This window comes from Mytilus edulis, chromosome 11 (genome assembly GCF_963676685.1).
Source record: "Mytilus edulis chromosome 11, xbMytEdul2.2, whole genome shotgun sequence".
Classification (NCBI taxonomy): Eukaryota; Metazoa; Mollusca; class Bivalvia; order Mytilida; family Mytilidae; genus Mytilus; species Mytilus edulis.
This window is the reverse complement of record NC_092354.1, coordinates 7,701,499-7,723,824: the sequence shown is the minus strand read 5'-3', so window position 1 is coordinate 7,723,824 and position 22,326 is coordinate 7,701,499.

Here is a 22,326-nt window from a genome sequence, read left to right as displayed (position 1 = left end):
TGTTTCCATATGGTAACTTCTACCATTTGATTTATATACATCTTGGAATTGTCTGTTTTCAGATTTGTTGTCACTATTATTTATACTAGCAGCTTCAACTTCCATAAATTTCTCCATTATAAAAGTTCTACTCTTCAACTTTGTGACCTACTAATATGTTCATCATTGACGTAAGTGTGTGATCTGGATTTGCAGGTATTCAATTGATTGTGCCGGACAGAAGGTTACGGATTTCCGACTTGACGGTAGTAGGTCCTGTTCCTCATACTATTCTATCATCGACAATTGACCAGTAATAATCGAATTAGATATAATTCAATAGAGAATCTTCAACCATTGGGTCATGTGAGACCGGATGGTCTAATTTCAAGCCAAACAAATACTTTAAATTTGTTATATTACGTACATAAGTCTTCATTGGTACAGCTATTTCTGGTACAATCAAAACGTTGATAGGTAATTTGCCGTTGTCTGTGCCATCACTTGTGTCACAAAATCCTGACAAGTTTATGGTCTTCTGTCTGGTAATTGTCAAATCAAGCTCTGTAGCTTATTTTTCTGTGATGAGGGCATCTGTGCGCCCTTGTCAAATAATGTGTTTGTGTAAGTACATTGAATGCCCGAACTTACTTGCGCTACGACAGTTTTTAGTCTGTGTCTGTGAGTGAAGAACTGTACCCGTTTTCTTCGCGTTGTGTTGTGTTTACTGAATTGTGTTACTAGTAATATATTCATTAGTGTTACTCTGTTTTTCATCTTTTTAACCTCGTCTTTGCATAAACTAGTATGCTGCTTTATTTTACATTTCCTGCAACTTTTGTGTGATTTGCAATCAGCTATATTGGGGGTCAAAGACAGTTAAAACATAAACGATGCTGTTTAACAACAGAAATATTTGCTGTTTGATCAATTATCTTAGTGCAATTAACGGGAACATGTGATTCGTTACAAAAGTACACATGATTTTACGTTTATTTGTGTTGATTTATTTTGTACGTACCTTTGCATTGGTGTGAAATGCTGCTGTAGTGGTTTAAGTTTCCGTATGATCAGAGGAATTGCCTCTCTCCATAATGTTGAGTTCTTGAGATAGTATATGTAGTAGTTCATTTAATTGCCAACTATTTGATTCATGGTGTCTTGTAAGATTTATGCGTACGTCCCCGGTAACTTTTTCAATATGATAGGGACCAATAATGGGTCATATGTATTCTCTGTCTGACCAAGGGATTTTAAACCACGTACATATGTTTCAATTTTGTCGTAAAAAAAAACGTAAGCTCTTGTATGAAGGTATGTAAAATTATGCATTCATGTACGTTTGCGTGATGTTGCGAACTTGTGGTATTTGTGTTTAGCGTTGATGTTTGTACTTAGATAAATTTTGCTATTGGCTGTATTTTTTTTCTAAATTAAATAAATAATCATCAGAGTTAACGATTTCTGTTTCGAAGGTTATTGGAATCAACAAGTTTTGTGCCGCTCTCCCCATTTTTCGTCGAATTTCTGGAATATTCCGGAGACGGCACTACTATGTCCTGCTAGTATCGATTTCAGCTGTAAATTCATCCTGGTCACTTGACACCAATATCGTTAAGAGGTTCACTTGACACCAATATCGTTAAGAGGTTACATCGGACAACTATATAGCTAACAATAACAAAAGCGAATAGAATGTATGTATATCTATTTTGACTCTAATGTCAACACGTGACACTTACTTAACATTACAATGATTAACAACAGCGAAAACTTGATCAATTACTCCTTAACATATTGTCTAAGTATCGGTACCCAATACGATTGTAATACGTAAGTAAGCGAAGCATTGAGTCCGAATTAAGTGAACGCTCGTGTGCGTCTGTCACTATCAGTTTGGTAAGTAAATGATTCGCAGGTAATAAATACGGAAATTTGGTATTCTCTAAAATGATTCCGCTGTGAATCCTTCCATTGCATCTCAAAAAGCTACCGTCATCTATGAAGAGTCACAACTGTCTAGTGCTAGGATATTGCCTTGTGTTTTTATCTCAGATGTTTGGTATATCGGTATATTGGTAGTTAAATATGAACCGCTGAACGTAAGCAGTTACTCAAATCACTTTCCTGAAAATTTCAATATTTCCAATTGTCTATAACGTTACTGATATCATAGTGATCAGTATGAACTTCATTGTTTAGAAATTCCTCGTCTTCGTTTTTTTCTGTAATTGTCAATACCGTTAACTAATTCTGTCTTTTTTTAAAGGACACTATCGATGTATTGATCGACGTCAATTCCTCGTGTTAAGAGATTGGTTGGGTTGCATTCTTTTGGGCAATATCTCCATTAATGTTGATTTTGTAGATTTTGTTATTCCTCGCGCTCGATTCACAATAAATCGTTTAAACAGTTTCGATGATTTAACCAGTGCAATACTATACAGCTATCCGACCAGAAAGCCACGTTTTTACATTAGAAGGTCGATTTTACATGAAAAGCTAGTCTAGTTCCAATAACTGCGGCCATAAGTTCTAGTTGCGGTTATGTAAGGGTTTTCACTTGCGCTAATCTGCTTTTCGCAATCACTAACGTAATTTCAGTTCCGTTGTTCAGATAGTCAGTCGCAAAATACGTGTAGTTCAAGGTTTACCGAAGATTAGATGAAACAAAGGAGAATACAAAATTCGATCAAGTAGAAGTCATTACAACACTAGGAAAACTTGTGCAAACACAAACATTGTTTTAGGACTTGAATGAACAAATTCTAAATTAACGGAACCGGAAGATGTGGTAAATTAGATTATTTCATTCAGATGAATTTTCGGTTAATATGATAACCTTGATTTGACAAGTACGTAAGTTCATACAAATGTCCAAAATCCTGCAGTCCCGTCACATTGAATCAAATACTAAAGTACTAGAACGCACACTTTAAATCCAAAAACTATACCGTGTGTTTCAACGCAAAACATAGCAAACCTACACAACGCACTGTCGTTTGAAAACCAGTTTGCCCAAGCCATTCTCACAATCAACACGCAATAAAGTACATTTCCTGCAACTTTTAATCAGAGTAACGTACCAAAACTTACGCTTCCAACTTTCGAAGGCACGATTTCAGAATGGCAAACCTTCTGGGACTCATGTGAGTCGTCCGTACATCTTAACTAGTTACTTACAAATATACAAAAGTGTAACTGCTTGAAAGCTCATGAAGTAGAACATGAAGCACTAGATTTAGAAATTCCTTCGCCTATAAATCAGTAAACAAGCTTTTTACGATCAAATTGGAGGTAGCGTCAAGGTCTAGAAACTTTGGGTAAGACACATGAAACATACGGCACACTACTTCTTCCCATTATTGTCAACAAATTACCCGTTGAAGTCAGAAAATATCTCGCGCAAGGACATAGAACAAAAACGTTGGTATAACGGACCTCCCTGAAAGCATATTAGACGATATCGTTATACCGGACACAGGACATAAGAGTCGACATCCGAAATTGGTGAAATCTAAATCTTACAAGAATATTGAGACTAGACCTAGCGTTTAATGTCACGAAATACATCCACCAACTCATTGCAGTAAAAGAGCCGACACATAATGCCGTATAAACAAATTTGTTATCTTTTACTTCCTTGGTATACACAGACTAAACGAATGTAAATCTAAACGCACATTGTAATGAGAAAAACCACACAAACTAATGTAATGCACGTTAAACCCACTATCTTCGAATTCGCCCAACGTTCAACTCGTGAATGACATTGATGATATGGAACATAATACTACTATTTTGTATTCTCAACGGACAGAATTGCAATCGAATGTACTTTTGAAAACTGCCGTGGCACAAGTAGGCTCCAATCAGTTCTTTATCGATACGGATATTCTTTTTGACGAAGGAGGGCAAACATCTTTTGAAACGCAAAACTTAACTAAATTTACAGATAGCGGGAACATAAATAATATATTAATCGGCATTTGGAGGTGCAGAGAAAAACGTGAGACACATAGAAAAGTCAACAATCTATCTGAAAACCGATGTAGGACACGTATTATCAATCAAAGTACTGATAGTACAGATGATCGGCATGCCTATACAGAATCACATACGTAATATTGATACACAGAACGGTTATTTGCGGGGTTTAAAGATAGCGCACACGGTGACAAAGCACGATTCATTCGAGATATCGTTGCTGGTAGGCGCATATCACTACGGGGACGTTGTTAAAGATTATATAGTCCGTGTAAACGATCCGACCGCCGTGAAATCCAATATCGGATAAATGCTTTCGGTACTTACATACGGTAAGAAAACAAACACGTCGAAGACTAGTATGTGTAATGTTCTAGTATCACACAAAGTTACAGAATTCAATCTGGAGAGATTTTGGAATTTAGATTCAATAGGAATAAATAGTAGGGAGGTAGACGAAGACGACAATGCATATATTTAAGTCTATCAGGACAGATCAATTGAGTTTTGAGAAAACAAATATTCCACTATGTTACCTTGAAAACGTGATGAATTGCCTATAAATTAAGCAGTCACGAACAGAAGGACAGAAAACGTCCTTCAAAGACTTACTCAAAACTCAGATACGTTAAAGAAGTACGGGAACATTATACAAGAACAGGAACGAAGAGGATTCATAGAGAAGGTAGATGAAACAGATGAACTTAAGAAAAGTATCACTACATTCCTTATCATCCTGTACAGAAGGAATCAAGCACTATGCCTATCAAAAATGTTTACGACTGCATTTGTCGACATCGCATAATTCGCAAAGTTTGAATGACTGATTTGTATGTGGACAACATTCTGTTAAGTTTACAGAACGAGGGTGGGCTGACTATAAGGAAGGGAGATCAATGATGGAGAAAACTGGATTCTATCTACGATCCTGGACGTCAAACCGTGTCGATATACGTAAGCTGGCTAAAACGGAAAAAGTACTACTATATGCGGACAAAACACAAAAGTACTTGGTATGTTATGGAATAGCTGATTCGATGATCTGATGTACCAGAAATTAATACGGCTGCTTTGTGAAAAATTGTGCAAATCATGCTACAGGAATAAAATTTGGCATAGACTCAGCTCAGCTGTTACTCTTTTATTCAAGATAAGGAGGCATTTGAAAAAATGTCTCACATCCGGTAAAAATCTTAAATGGCAGACATCATACTTAAATCATCCAAATATCAGAGGCTAGTGTAAGTGTATGAAAAGCGGTTTTTATCATGCTGACATAATAATATTTGGAACAAACCTTTGTTATGTACTACTTTTGGATATTTTATATAGATTAGATGTCTTTTAAAACCCTACTTTCGGTAAAATCCGACATGGCGGACATTGTACTAAAATAAGCTTATTTTTAAAGGAGGGTATTGCTACTATCATTAAATTGTTCAGGAACCTTTCTTTGATGCTGCTAATGGATACAATACATAAGACATATGTCTTTAAAAGCATTACTTCCGGTTATAGTCAAACTGGCGGACATGAAACATCCTTATTTTTACTTTAATATTCAACTTTATTTCAAAATGTAAAGAAACTGGTTTTTTTTGTGCTGATCAGTTACCATTTGGTTTTGGCTTTAAGTAATCTTCTAAACCACCTATTGTATTCTATAGATAATGATTAAATACAAAGCTAACACTTCCGGTATATAAAACCAATTTGGAGTAAATTTCAAAGATGAGTACTCAGTCCATATTTTCGAAATAGAGGTTTTATTTGGATAGATTGATGAAAATAAGATAAAATCACTGTAGTACAAAACATCTTTAAAAGTACAGATCATTTATGGCCGCAAATATTAACAATGGGAAAGCTGATTTTCCTCATTTACTAAGACAGCGGCGGTATTGGTTTTTACATCAATAATGTACAAGCTCCTGATAAGGTGAAGAGGCCTCACAAAGAGTTGTCCAAAGGGGTTCCAATGTTTCATATTTTCCCCGCCATTATAAGCGTCTGGAATAGTAAGCATAGAAGCCAAATCTCAAGCTTGTTACCCATCCACACCCGCCATGGTATATTGCACGTTTTACATGATGAAAAACATTAGACCGAGTCGTTCAAATATCATCAATAAGTCTTTCCACTTTCAAAAACATGTTTTCTTGCTTCGTAAACCCCATCTGATAAGTTTGTTCGATCTTACTACAAAACCACATATCGTTTTATCAATGGCATTATCAAATCCATATCTGGTGATGTTGGCTGATCAATCATCATTCTAAATCATTAAGTCACATCTTCAAACGCCATCCATGTCAACAACGAAGTTCCCTTTCAAGTAAACGTGCACTTGAAAGGTCACGGATAGATTATATCTAAGGCTTTTTCCACTTCCAAATACAAGCCAAAGTTCATCTGCCCCCATGTCACGGAATAATGACACAGCAATGACAGCAGCATCAGTATCGACTGTTCAAGTCATGAGTCAGTTAAGTCTGTGAATCACTGCATCAGACACATGTTTTTTTTGTATATTGATTCTATAGTATAAGCCTATTTATTTTAACATGGGGCTAAACTTGAAACACCATCATGTGGTAAATAACACAAAACATCCTGAGCATTTGTTGCTACAACTAACTCTTCCTCAAAATCTATTGAGCAAGCGCCTGTGAATAAAAACTAAAAAGTTCTTTCTTAATGTCGTCATCTCTCAGAAAACTTTACCAATTTTGAGATTTGTTTCGACTCTGGATTGGTCTTTGTATTCTCTTACCCCTAAGTGTATTTCTTTTCTCTTGTGGCAACATTCGAACTACCGGTATTGTCTATATATGCATTCATCCACTGTTACAGTTTCAAGTTGTTTCATAACGAGTATGCTGATAGGGTATTATGCCCTTATCTTAAAAAGCATGAAACTATTATGATAAAGTCTTGGATGCATATGACAGTTGTAGCAACACATGTTCAGGATATTCTATCTTTACCGCCGTGATGCGTTTCAAGTTAAACACCATATTAATACATATGTATTAAAAGGCTGACACTAGAATCATGGTGCATGTGTCTGATGCAGTGAAACACGAAATTAAACAAGTCATTATTCGAACAGTCGTTACTGATGATGCTGTCATTACTGTTTCGCTATTCCGTGACATAGGGGTAGACGAACTATGGATTGTGTTTAAGAGGAGGAAAAGCTTTGGATAAATATATATAAATGACCTTCCAAATGCACTCGCGATTAGGGATCACACACAAATATTGTGATCCATTTTCCGGTTGTGATACGGTTCTCTGTTTTCTTGAAAAGGGGGAAAAAGACTGTTTGGGAGACATTGATAGCATTTGAAGATGTGACTTTAACTTAAAGAATGATAATTGATCCGCCTAAATCACCGGTGTTTACTGTAAGATAGCAAAAAATAATCATATGGGGTAAGCATGGTTAACAAAGCAAGAAATATCTATTTACGCAAAAGGGTAGGTTAATTGAGGTTATCAACTTAGTCTAGTCGTTTCCAGCATGCAAAATGTACAATATACTAAGACACGTGTTTAGGGGACGAGCCTGGGATTGGCTCGTATGCTCCCAAGTCCAGGCGCTAATGGATGACGACGGGACAAAGAGGATCACTTTTAAAAAACTCTTTCTGAGGGCTCATCATGTTGTCAGAAGCTTGCACATTGTGGATGTAAGAAAGGTTGTCGCGGTTGTTTTTATGAGGAAAATCAAGTCTCCCGTGCCCTGCGTCGTGTGCATGTGGTGGTAACTGGGAATTTACAAGTTTTTTTTGCCAAATAGTGGTAATTTATAAAAGGTTTAGTACTTAAGTGATTTTATTTTGATTAAATCAATCTATCCAAAGCTCTACATCGAACATATGGAGTGAGGACTCATCTTTGACAGTTACGCCATATTGTTTTTTTTTACCGGAAGTGTTAACTTTGTATTTAAATATTAACTACAGAATATGATAAGTGGTTTAGAGGATAAATTAAAGCCTAAAGTTGATGACCACCACAAAAAAAAAACACACTTTCTTCACATTTTGAAAAAAAAGATAAATATCAAAATAAAAAAATGACATATTTATGTCCTCCATTTTGAATATTACCGGAAGAAAGGATTTTTAAGACATATATCTTATACATTGTATCCCTTGGAAGCATCAAAGAAATGTTCCTGTACAATTTAATGATAGTAACAATACGTTAAAACACATTTCAATCCCCCTCCCTAAAAAATAAGCTTATTTTAGTCAATGTCCGCCATATTGGATTCTACCGAAAGTAGGGTTTTTAGAGACATTTTATCTATATAATATATCCAAAAGTATTACATAACAAAGGTTTGTACCAAATATTAGTATAGCAGCATGCTGATAAATCCTTTTCACACACTGTGGATTCATTATTATTCGTGGGATACCAATTTTTCGTGGATTTCGTTGGTACAGGCAAACCACGAAATTTGATGTTCAACGAATGACAAATTTTACAAAGGCTTGTACTAGTATGCAGACTTCGGTAAAACCACGAAGTTAAATATCCACGAATATGTAAGTTTCCCTGAATCCACGAAAATTGGTACCCACGAAAATAAATGAATCCACAGTACTAGCCTTCTATATGGGGCCGATTAAAGTATGATGTCCGCTATTTTTTATTTAACCGGCAGTGAGACATTTTTTTCAAATGCCTTCTTATCTGAAATAAAAGAGTAATATTTCAGGAAGGTCTATGCCAATGTTCATGCTTATATCAGGATGTGCACAACTCGTCTGAAATATACTTGTGGCCGCCGGACTAAATGTGATATTCCAATACTAGACATTGTAACAAAAAGTGATATTTTGAAAATTCTTCGAAAAAATACGATCCACTTAGAATACTTAGCCCGGTCACAATACGAACAAAGAAGCTCATACAGGATCTATGGAAAAGTGGATTGAATTGGGATAAACACGTTTCGGAAAACTCTAAGGATTACTGTAGCAAGCGACTTTGAGAAAGCGACACACAACGTATTTCCGAGATATTATTTCTCCGGTAATTCTATTTCGGAATAGTCTGGTAACAGCGCTTCTGTCTTCTGTTCTCCGATCTGACTGATTTCATTTTTTCGAGATCCGGGTCACGGTATCATAAATAAAGATGATAGTTAAGGAAATATGTACTACAACAACTGTTCAGCCAGTACATTAAATATACATATTCGTATTCCAAGGCGAAGTCACTGACAGTACGACGTCGACAATGGACAAGTACAATAAATCGGACGTTATGCTCCCGCGATAGGTTAACCAATAATGGCTAACGTAGAGAATCTCTTAGTATGGCCAGTCAACAATAGTTAATTTCCATTTTTAACCCTCTTCTGAAAAATCTTACGGGTCTAAGGCATCAGTGCTTTTATTCATTTTTAAAGGTAATAACTACCTTTGTCCCTGTTATCGTGGCCCTAGTGGAGAATCTTTTAGTTTTGCGAGTCGGCAACAGTTCAATAAACCCCATTCCCTTTGCTGACTGACTCGTACGGGTCTAGGGCATAAGTGTTATGGGTCATTTTAGAGTCAATATCAACTTCTACCTCTGGTATAATTGTCGATGTGGAGAATCTCTTAGCTTGGCCAGCCGGCAATAGTTCAGTTCGAATTTGTTGTAAACCGGTATCCCATATCCCCACTTTTAACCCTCTACTTACTTACTCATACAGGTCTAAGGTACAAGTGCTATGGGCCATTTTAAAGGCAATAAGTACCTCTTCCTCTGGTATCATTGCTCACGTGGAGAATCTCTTCGTTTGGCCAGCCGGCAATAGTTCATTTTCGAATTTGTGATATACCAGGGTACCCCCCTTATCCTTTCCTGACTAACTCGTACGGGTCTAGGGCATAAGTGCTATGAGCCATTTTATAGGCAATACCAACTTCTACCTCTGGTATGATGGTCGATGTGGAGAATCTCTTAGTTTGGCCAGCCGGCAATAGTTCAGTTCGAATTCGTTGTAAACCGGAATACCATATCCCCCCTTTTAACCCTCTACTGACAAACTCGTACGGGTCTAGGGTACAAGTGCTATGGGCCATTTTAAAGGCAATAAGTACCTCTTCCTCTGGTATCATTGCCCTCGTGGAGAATCTCTTCGTTTGGCCAGCCGGCAATAGTTCAGTTCGAATTTGTGGTAAACCGGTATCCCATATCCCCACTTTTAACCCTCTACTTACTTACTCGTACGGGTCTAGGGTTCAAGTGCTATGGGTCATTTTAAAGTCAATAAGTACCTCTTCCTCTGGTATCTTTGCCTACGGGGACAATCTCTTCGTTTGGCCAGCCGGCAATAATTCATTTCGAATTGGTGATATACTTGGGTACCCCCTCCTTATCCTTTCCTGACTAACTCATACGGGTCTAGGGCATAAGTGCTATCGGCCATTTTAGAGGCAGTACCAACCTCTACCTCTGGTATAATGGTCGATGTGGAGAATCTTTTAGTTTGGCCAGCCGGCAATAGTTCAGTTCGAATTCGTTGTTAACCGGAATACCATATCCCCCCTTTTAACCTTCTACTGACAAACTCGTACGGGTCTAAGGTACAAGTGCTATGGGCCATTTTAAAGGCAATAAGTACCTCTTCCTGTGGTATCATTTCCCACGTGGAGAATCTCTTCGTTTGGCCAGCCGGCAATAGTTCATTTTCGAATTTGTGATATTCCAGGGTACCCCCCTTATCCTTTCCTGACTAACTCGTACGGGTCTAGGGCATAAGTGCAATGGACCATTTTATAGGCAATACCTACCTCTACCTCTGGTATGATGGTCGATTTGAAGAATCTCTTAGTTTGGCCAGCCGGCATTAGTTTAGTTCGAATTCGTTTTAAACCGGAATACCATATCCCCCCTTTTAACCCTCTACTGACAAACTCGTACGGGTCTAGGGTACAAGTGCTATGGGCCATTTTAAAGGCAATAAGTACCTCTTCCTCTGGTATCATTGCCCAGGTGGAGAATCTCTTCGTTTGGCCACCCGGCAATAGTTCATTTTAGAATTTGTGATATACCAGGGTATCCCCCTTATCCTTTCCAGACTAACTCGTACGGGTCTAGGGCATAAGTGCTCTGGGCAATTTTATAGGCAATACCAACCTCTACCTCTGGTATGATGGTCGATGTGGAGAATCTCTTAGTTTGGCCAGCCGGCAATAGTTCAGTTCGAATTCGTTGTAAACCAGAAAACCATATCTCCACTTTGAACCTTCTACTGACAAACTCGTACGGGTCTAGGGTACAAGTGCTATGGGCCATTTTAAAGGCAATAAGTACCTCTTCCTCTGGTATCATTGCTCACGTGGAGAATCTCTTCGTTTGGCCAGCCGGCAATAGTTCATTTTCGAATTTGTGATATACCAGGGTACCCCCCCTATCCTTTCCTGACTAACTCGTACGGGTCTAGGGCATAAGTGCTCTGAGCCAGTTTATAGGCAATACCAACCTCTACCTCTGGTATGATGGTTGATGTGGAGAATCTCTTAGTTTGGCCAGTCGGCAATAGTTCAGTTCGAATTCGTTGTAAACCGGAATACCATATCCCCCCTTTTAAACTTCTACTGACAAACTTGTACGGGTCTAGGGTACAAATGCTATGGGCCATTTTAAAGGCAATAAGTACCTCTTCCTCTGGTATCATTGCCCACGTGGAGAATCTCTTCGTTTGGCCAGCCGGCAATAGTTCATTTTAGAATTTGTGATATACCAGGGTACCCTCCTTATCCTTTCCAGACTAACTGGTACGGGTCTAGGGCATAAGTGCTCTGGGCCATTTTATAGGCAATAACAACCTCTACCTCTGGTATGATGGTCGATGTGGAGAATCTCTTAGTTTGGCCAGCCGGCAATAGTTCAGTTCGAATTCGTTGTAAACCGGAATACCATATCCCCCCTGTTAACCCTCTACTGACAAACTCGTACGGGTCTAGGGTACAAGTGCTATGGGCCATTTTAAAGGCAATAAGTACCTCTTCCTCTGGTATCATTGCCCACGTGGAGAATCTCTTCGTTTGGCCACCCGGCAATAGTTCATTTTAGAATTTGTGATATACCAGGGTACCCACCTTATCCTTTCAAGACTAACTCGTACTGGTCTAGGGCATAAGTGCTCTGGGCCATTTTATAGGCAATACCAACCTCTACCTCTGGTATGATGGTCGATGTGGAAAATCTCTTAGTTTGGCCAGCCGGCAATAGTTCAGTTCGAATTCGTTGTAAACCGGAATACCATATCCCCCCTTTTAACCCTCTACTGACAAACTCGTACGGGTCTAGAGTACAAGTGCTCAGAGCCATTTTAAAGGCAATAAGTACCTCTTTCTGTGGTATCATTGCCCACGTGGAGAATCTCTTCGTTTGGCCACCCGTCAATAGTTAATTTTCGAATTTGTGATATACCCGTGTACCCCCCTTATCCTTTCAAGACAAACTCGTACGGGTCTAGGGCATAAGAGCTCTGGGCCATTTTATAGGCAATACCAACCTTTACCTCTGGTATGATGGTCGATGTGGAGAATCTCTTAGTTTGGCCAGCCGGCAATAGTTCAGTTCGAATTCGTTGTAAACCGGAATACCATATCCCCCCTTTTAACCCTCTACTGACAAACTCGTACGGGTCTCGGGTACAAGTGCTCAGAGCCATTTTAAAGGCAATAAGTACCTCTTCCTCTGGTATCATTGCCCACGTGGAGAATCTCTTCGTTTGGTCAGCCGGCAATAGTTCATTTTAGAATTTGTGATATACCAGGGTATCCCCCTTATCCTTTCCAGACTAACTCGTACGGGTCTAGGGCATAAGTGCTCTGGGCCATTTTATAGGCAATACCAACCTCTACCTCTGGTATGATGGTCGATGTGGAGAATCTCTTAGTTTGGCCAGCCGGCAATAGTTCAGTTCGAATTCGTTGTAAACCAGAAAACCATATCTCCACTTTTAACCTTCTACTGACAAACTCGTACGGGTCTAGGGTACAAGTGCTATGGGCCATTTTAAAGGCAATAAGTACCTCTTCCTCTGGTATCATTGCCCACGTGGAGAATCTCTTCGTTTGGCCAGCCGGCAATAGTTCATTTTCGAATTTGTGATATACCAGGGTACCCCCCTTATCCTTTCCTGACTAACTCGTACGGGTCTAGGGCATAAGTGCTCTGAGCCAGTTTATAGGCAATACCAACCTCTACCTCTGGTATGATGGTTGATGTGGAGAATCTCTTAGTTTGGCCAGTCCGCAATAGTTCAGTTCGAATTCGTTGTAAACCGGAATACCATATCCCCCCTTTTAAACCTCTACTGACAAACTTGTACGGGTCTAGGGTACAAGTGCTATGGGCCATTTTAAAGGCAATAAGTACCTCTTCCTCTGGTATCATTGCGCACGTGGAGAATCTCTTCGTTTGGTCAGCCGGCAATAGTTCATTTTAGAATTTGTGATATACCAGGGTATCCCCCTTATCCTTTCCAGACTAACTCGTACGGGTCTAGGGCATAAGTGCTCTGGGCCATTTTATAGGCAATACCAACCTCTACCTCTGGTATGATGGTCGATGTGGAGAATCTCTTAGTTTGGCCAGCCGGCAATAGTTCAGTTCGAATTCGTTGTAAACCAGAAAACCATATCTCCACTTTTAACCTTCTACTGACAAACTCGTACGGGTCTCGGGTACAAGTGCTCAGAGCCATTTTAAAGGCAATAAGTACCTCTTCCTGTGGTATCATTGCCCACGTGGAGAATCTCTTCGTTTGGTCAGCCGGCAATAGTTCATTTTAGAATTTGTGATATACCAGGGTATCCCCCTTATCCTTTCCAGACTAACTCGTACGGGTCTAGGGCATAAGTGCTCTGGGCCATTTTATAGGCAATACCAACCTCTACCTCTGGTATGATGGTCGATGTGGAGAATCTCTTAGTTTGGCCAGCCGGCAATAGTTCAGTTCGAATTCGTTGTAAACCAGAAAACCATATCTCCACTTTTAACCTTCTACTGACAAACTCGTACGGGTCTAGGGTACAAGTGCTGTGGGCCATTTTAAAGGCAATAAGTACCTCTTCCTTTGGTATCATTGCCCACGTGGAGAATCTCTTCGTTTGGCCAGCCGGCAATAGTTCATTTTCGAATTTGTGATATACCAGGGTACCCCCCTTATCCTTTCCTGACTAACTCGTACGGGTCTAGGGCATAAGTGCTCTGAGCCAGTTTATAGGCAATACCAACCTCTACCTCTGGTATGATGGTTGATGTGGAGAATCTCTTAGTTTGGCCAGTCGGCAATAGTTCAGTTCGAATTCGTTGTAAACCGGAATACCATATCCCCCCTTTTAAACCTCTACTGACAAACTTGTACGGGTCTAGGGTACAAGTGCTATGGGCCATTTTAAAGGCAATAAGTACCTCTTCCTCTGGTATCATTGCCCACGTGGAGAATCTCTTCGTTTGGCCACCCGGCAATAGTTCATTTTCGAATTTGTGATATACCAGGGTACCCCCCTTATCCTTTCAAGACTAACTCGTACGGGTCTAGGGCATAAGTGCTCTGGGCCATTTTATAGGCAATACCAACCTCTACCTCTGGTATGATGGTCGATGTGGAGAATCTCTTAGTTTGGCCAGCCGGCAATAGTTCAGTTCGAATTCGTTGTAAACCGGAATACCATATCCCCCCTTTTAACCCTCTACTGACAAACTCGTACGGGTCTAGGGTACAAGTGCTCAGAGCCATTTTAAAGGCAATAAGTACCTCTTCCTGTGGTATCATTGCCCACGTGGAGAATCTCTTCGTTTGGCCACCCGGCAATAGTTCATTTTCGAATTTGTGATATACCCGGGTACCCCCCTTATCCTTTCAAGACAAACTCGTACGGGTCTAGGGCATAAGAGCTCTGGGCCATTTTATAGGCAATACAAACCTTTACCTCTGGTATGATGGTCGATGTGGAGAATCTCTTAGTTTGGCCAGCCGGCAATAGTTCAGTTCGAATTCGTTGTAAACCGGAATACCATATCCCCCCTTTTAACCCTCTACTGACAAACTCGTACGGGTCTCGGGTACAAGTGCTAAGAGCCATTTTAAAGGCAATAAGTACCTCTTCCTGTGGTATCATTGCCCACGTAGAAAATCTCTTCGTTTGGTCAGCCGGCAATAGTTCATTTTCGAATTTGTGATATACCAGGGTACCCCCTTATCCTTTTCTGACAAACTCGTACGGGTCTAGGGCATAAGTGCTCTGGGCCATTTTATAGGCCATACCAACCTCTACCTCTGGTATGATGTTCGATATGGAGAATCTCTTAGTTTGGCCAACCGGCAATAGTTCAGTTCGAATTCGTTGTAAACCGGAATACCATATCCCCCCTTTTAACCTTCTACTGACAAACTCGTACGGGTCTAGGGTACAAGTGCTATGGGCCATTTTAAAGGCAATAAATACCTCTTCCTCTGGTATCATTGCCCACGTGGAGAATCTCTTCGTTTGGCCACCCGGCAATAGTTCATTTTCGAATTTGTGATATACCAGGGTACCCCCCTTATCCTTTCAAGACTAACTCGTACGGGTCTAGGGCATAAGTGCTCTGGGCCATTTTATAGGCAATACCAACCTCTACCTCTGGTATGATGGTCGATGTGGAGAATCTCTTAGTTTGGCCAGCCGGCAATAGTTCAGTTCGAATTCGTTGTAAACCGGAATACCATATCCCCCCTTTTAACCCTCTACTGACAAACTCGTACGGGTCTAGGGTACAAGTGCTCAGAGCCATTTTAAAGGCAATAAGTACCTCTTCCTGTGGTATCATTGCCCACGTGGAGAATCTCTTCGTTTGGCCACCCGGCAATAGTTCATTTTCGAATTTGTGATATACCCGGGTACCCCCCTTATCCTTTCAAGACAAACTCGTACGGGTCTAGGGCATAAGAGCCCTGGGCCATTTTATAGGCAATACCAACCTTTACCTCTGGTATGATGGTCGATGTGGAGAATCTCTTAGTTTGGCCAGCCGGCAATAGTTCAGTTCGAATTCGTTGTAAACCGGAATACCATATCCCCCCTTTTAACCCTCTACTGACAAACTCGTACGGGTCTCGGGTACAAGTGCTAAGAGCCATTTTAAAGGCAATAAGTACCTCTTCCTGTGGTATCATTGCCCACGTGGAAAATCTCTTCGTTTGGTCAGCCGGCAATAGTTCATTTTCGAATTTGTGATATACCAGGGTACCCCCTTATCCTTTTCTGACAAACTCGTACGGGTCTAGGGCATAAGTGCTCTGGGCCATTTTATAGGCCATACGAACCTCTACCTCTGGTATGATGTTCGATATGGAGAATCTCTTAGTTTGGCCAACCGGCAATAGTTCAGTTCGAATTCGTTGTAAACCGGAATACCATATCCCCCCTTTTAACCTTCTACTGACAAACTCGTACGGGTCTAGGGTACAAGTGCTATGGGCCATTTTAAAGGCAATAAGTACCTCTTCCTCTGGTATAAGTGCCCACGTGGAGAATCTCTTCGTTTGGCCAGCCGGCAATAGTTCTTTTTCGAATTTGTAATATACCAGGGTACCCCCCTTATCCTTTCCTGACTAACTCGTACGGGTCTAGGGCATAAGTGCTCTGGGCCATTTTATAGGCAATACCAACCTCTACCTCTGGTATGATGGTCGTTGTGGAGAATCTCTTAGTTTGGCCAGCCGGCAATAGTTCAGTTCGAATTCGTTGTAAACCGGAATACCATATCCCCTCCTTTTAGCCTTCTACTGACAAACTCGTACGGGTCTAGGGTACAAGTGCTATAGGCCATTTTAAAGGCAATATGTACCTCTTCCTCAGGTAGCATTGCCCACGTGGAGAATCTCTTCGTTTGGCCAGCCGGCAATAGTTCATTTTAGAATTTGTGATATACCAGGGTACCCCCTTATCCTTTCCAGACTTACTCGTACGGGTCTAGGGCATAAGTGCTCTGGGGCATTTTATAGGCAATACCAACCTCTACCTCTGGTATGATGGTCGATGTGGAGAATATCTTAGTTTGGTCAGCCGGCAATAGTTCATTTTAGAATTTGTGATATACCAGGGTACCCCCCTTATCCTTTGCAGACTAGTTCGTACGGGTCTACGGCATAAGTGCTCTGAGCCATTTTATAGGCAATACCAACCTCTACCTTTGGTAAGATGGTCGATGTGGAAAAACTCTTAGTTTGGCCAGCCGGCAATAGTTCAGTTCGAATTCGTTGTAAACCAGAATACCATATCCCCCCTTTTAACCTTCTACTGACAAACTCGTACGGGTCTAGGGTACAAGTGCTATGGGCCATTTTAAAGGCAATAAGTACCTCTTCCTCTGGTATCGTTGCCCACGTGGAGAATCTCTTCGTTTGGCCAGCCGGCAATAGTTCATTTTCGAATTTGTGATATACCAGGGTACCCCCCTCATCCTTTCCTGACTAACTCGTACGGGTCTAAGGCATAAGTGCTCTGAGCCATTTTATAGGCAATACCAACCTCTACCTCTGGTATGATGGTTGATGTGGAGAATCTCTTAGTTTGGCCAGCCGGCAATAGTTCAGTTCGAATTCGTTGTAAACCGGAATACCATATCCCCCCTTTTATCCCTCTACTGACAAACTCGTACGGGTCTAGGGTACAAGTGCTATGAGACATTTTAAAGGCAATAAGTACCTCTTCCTCTGGTATCATTGCCCACGTGGAGAATCTCTTCGTTTGGCCAGCCGGCAATAGTTCATTTTAGAATTTGTGATATACCAGGGTACCCCCCTTATCCTTTCCAGACTAACTCGTACGGGTCTAGGGCATAAGTGCTCTTGGTCATTTTATAGGCAATACCAACCTCTACCTCTGGTATGATGGTCGATGTGGAGAATCTCTTAGTTTGGCCAGCCGGCAATAGTTCAGTTCGAATTCGTTGTAAACCGGAATACCATATCCCCCCTTTTAACCCTCTACTGACAAACTCGTACGGGTCTAGGGTACAAGTGCTATGGGCCATTTTAAAGGCAATAAGTACCTCTTCCTCTGGTATCATTGCCCACGTGGAGAATCTCTTCGTTTGGCCAGCCGGCAATAGTTCATTTTCGAATTTGTGATATACCAGGGTACCCCCCTTATCCTTTCAAGACTAACTCGTACGGGTCTAGGGCATAAGTGCTATGGGCCATTTTATAGGCCATACCAACCTCTACCTCTGGTATGATGGTCGATGTGGAGAATCTCTTAGTTTGGCCAGTCGGCAATAGTTCAGTTCGAATTCGTTGTAAACCGGAATACCATATCCCCCCTTTTAACCTTCTACTGACAAACTCGTACGGGTCTAGGGTACAAGTGCTATGGGCCATTTTAAAGGCAATAAGTACTTCTTCCTCTGGTATAATTGCCCACGTGGAGAATCTCTTTGTTTGGCCAGCCGGCAATAGTTCATTTTCGAATTTGTGATATACCAGGGTACCCCCCTTATCCTTTCCTGACTAACTCGTACGGGTCTTGGGCATAAGTGGTATCGGCCATTTTATAGGCAATACCAACCTCTACCTCTGGTATGATGGTTGATGTGGAGAATCTCTTAGTTTGGCCAGCCGGCAATAGTTCAGTTCGAATTCGTTGTAAACCGGAATACCATATCCCCCCTTTTAACCCTCTACTGACAAACTCGTACGGGTCTAGGGTACAAGTGCTATGGGCCATTTTAAAGGCAATAAGTACCTCTTCCTCTGGTATCATTGCCCACGTGGAGAATCTCTTCGTTTGGCCAGCCGGCAAAAGTTCATTTTAGAATTTGTGATATACCAGGGTACCCCCCTTATCCTTTCCAGACTAAGTCGTACGGGTCTAGGGCATAAGTGCTCTGGGCCATTTTATAGGCAATACCAACCTCTACCTCTGGTATGATGGTTGATGTGGAGAATCTATTAGTTTGGCCAGCCGGCAATAGTTCAATTCGAATTCGTTGTAAACCGGAATACCATATCCCCCCTTTAACCTTCTACTGACAAACTCGTACGGGTCTAGGGTATAAGTGCTATGGACCATTTTAAAGGCAATAAGTACATCTTCCTCTGGTATCATTGCCCACGTGGAGAATCTCTTCGTTTGGCCAGCCGGCAATAGTTCATTTTAGAATTTGTTATATACCAGGGTACCCCCCTTATCCTTTCCAGACTAACTCGTACGGGTCTAGAGCATAAGTGCTCTGGGCCATTTTATAGGCAATACCAACCTCTACCTCTGGTATGATGGTCGATGTGGAGAATCTCTTAGTTTGGCCAGCCGGCAATAGTTCAGTTCGAATTCGTTGTAAACCGGAATACCATATCCCCCCTTTTAACCCTCTACTGACAAACTCGTACGGGTCTAGGGTACAAGTGCTAAGAGCCATTTTAAAGGCAATAAGTACCTCTTCCTCTGGTATTATTGCCCACGTGGAGAATCTCTTCGTTTGGCCAGCCGGCAATAGTTCATTTTCGAATTTGTGATATACCAGGGTACCCCCCCCCCTTATCCTTTCCTGACTAACTCGTACGGGTTTAGGGCAGGGGCGGATTTAGGCGGGGGCGTGGCGGGCGTGCGCCCCCCCCCTAAAATTTGCAAAGCATGGGTTGTCCGCACGTAATAAGTATTCGAAGAGACGACTAATGCTAGCCTAATGTCGTCGCATTTAATCTGTTTTAACATTCAAACAAGTACAAAATGTATTACTATATAAAACAGTAATTTAACAGAATTATTTAACGTGATTACTAATCATCTAACCTATTGTTTATTTAAGTTCTATAAAAATGTTACACTTCAAAGGGAAGGTGTCAAACGCGGTACTGCGTTTGATGACAAATATATCATAGGCTTTCAGCAGTTAGAATAAAACAATTCTGACATTGTAGTTGCAGTTTTAATAAACAATTTCTTTGATAATCGAAGTTCAAAAACATCCCTACATCACTTTCCCACGAAGAAGGTGGAAGTGCCCTACCCGCTATTTGGGTTATTTCATCATGGCACGACCAAGAAAGCAGTCGAAGTTAGATTCTTTCTTAAGGAAAGATAAAGATTATGGTTCATGCGAGAGGTTAGTTTGATAATTTGACTCATTATTTAATAATATCTGTGACAATATATGATTCTCACTTGCAACATATAAATTATTGCCAAAGCATGCTAAACGGTCAAGGACCAAACCCGTAGGTACTGCAGTATTACATGGGATCCCAAAAAAAATAAGCACCATTTATTAAGGATCTCATTTTAATGTTAGTGGTTAGCGGGCCGGCCAATTTTTTTTTTACAGTATGTAAAAAGTCTAGCACGACCTCCGAAAATAGAACAAAAATAAAAACACGTATTATGAATTGACAAAAAAATTGTACCAGTAATAATTTTCGTTTTCAAAATCTTATATTGGTCAGATAAGCTATTGTCATTTGCTTCGTCTCACTTTGCGTCTGTCGGTCCGCCTGTCTATCTGTCAACTCTTCACATTTCCTTCGTCTTAACCAAGTTTGGCAGGGCTAGTTGTTATGGAGAGTTAAAGTAATTTTAAAGTTAACCGATTTAATTCCACATTATTGAAACCATGTACAGTTAGCTTAGACACATCGACTTTGTACAAAACAAGAGATAATTATTTTTGTAGAAACCCTGTATCTCTTTAGGTCGCAACTACCGGCCGTGTAAGGGCTGTAAACGTTTAAAACTTCGATTTGTTGTATTGCCAATGAGAAAATTCTCCACAAAAGACCAAATGGCACAGAAATTAAAAACTATAGTATAGGTCACCATACGGCCTTCAACAATGAGAAAAGTCATATCTTGCAAGGTTTAGTGTATATTTTACCTAATATTACTATATAGATGAGTTCACAACAAGTGTTGATGTCATGATTGTAGATTGGTTTGCAAAGGATCACAACATCAAGGTATGCTAGTAGATGGTGGAAGACAATGCGTTTGTGTCTCCCTGTGTTTCATGTCATCTGTCACCATCGAACCATCTACTCCGTCTGACGTTGATCATATCCTTCAACTTGGTACAGATCTTTACCACTCAATATCCACACATGGGGGTTATATGCTTATAAATGAAATACCTAGTACCGTTAATCTTGCGGGAAGAAGTTTACAATTTCGTGTTATAGAGTCTAGAGGCGGATCAACAGCTCATGCAGTAGACGACTTGGACGCCTTGTGTTTTAGTATCAAAGGAGCCCTTAAGCGGTGCTATGAGGAATCAGATATGTGTTTTATGACAGTTGGGAACTATCCAAGTTATACAATTGGTACAAAAAAGACAGCTGATCAGATGTACTTGGTAATGGACTCGCATAGCAGAGATGAATCTGGAAAATCGGTCCCAGATGGGAAAGCAGTTGTACTAAGATTTCGTTCCTTAGATCAGCTTGTTACTTATATCAGAAAAATGTGTGAATCGCTGTCTTCGTCAGATATGCCGTTCGAGGCAACTTCTATAGCATGTTATCCACTAGATACTGTTCACTCACCGATTGCACCATGTGAAGACGTTCAAGATCCTTCAGTTGAAGCTAGAGTAGATTCACAAGTGAATGAAAATGCAACAACAAGCAGTGCACAAAGTACACCTGTGACTCAATCTCAGCAAAATGCAAGTGATAATAGTGACCATGAAGAGAACGACGACGTTCCCATTGATGATATAAATACACAATCTCAACTGAGTAGTACTGCTTCTATTTTATGTGATATATATAACTATGATCATGATGCTCCAGATGACATGAAATACCTTTTATACTTCCAGAGAGAACCACATATTTCCTTCAAGTTCCCGTCCAAAACTTACACGGATAAAAGAAGGAAATCTGGAAATTTCAAAAGATCATGTGTGCGGGAATGGTTCTCCGTTTTTAATTTTATATCATATTCTGTTTCTCAAGATGGTCTATATTGTTTGCCCTGTCGTTTGTTTCCGGATTCATCGCATCGACGACCCATCAAATTAATACGAGAACCCTACAGCGATTGGAAACACGCAAAAGAAGACATGAAAATGCACGCTACAACTGACTATCATCAGTCATCGATGGCAAAACTTGAGGCTTTTCGATCTACACATCTTGACCCTTTATCAAGAATTGATGCAACACTTACTTCTGGAAATCAAGAAATTATTCAGCGAAACCGTCAGATACTCATGTCCATAATCAAGTCATTGGTATTCTGTGGACGACAAGGTATTGCCTTGCGTGGCCACAGGGATGACGATACTGATAAGGGAAGCAGTACTAACAAAGGAAATTTCAAAGAATTGCTTAATTTCAGAGTGGAAGCTGGT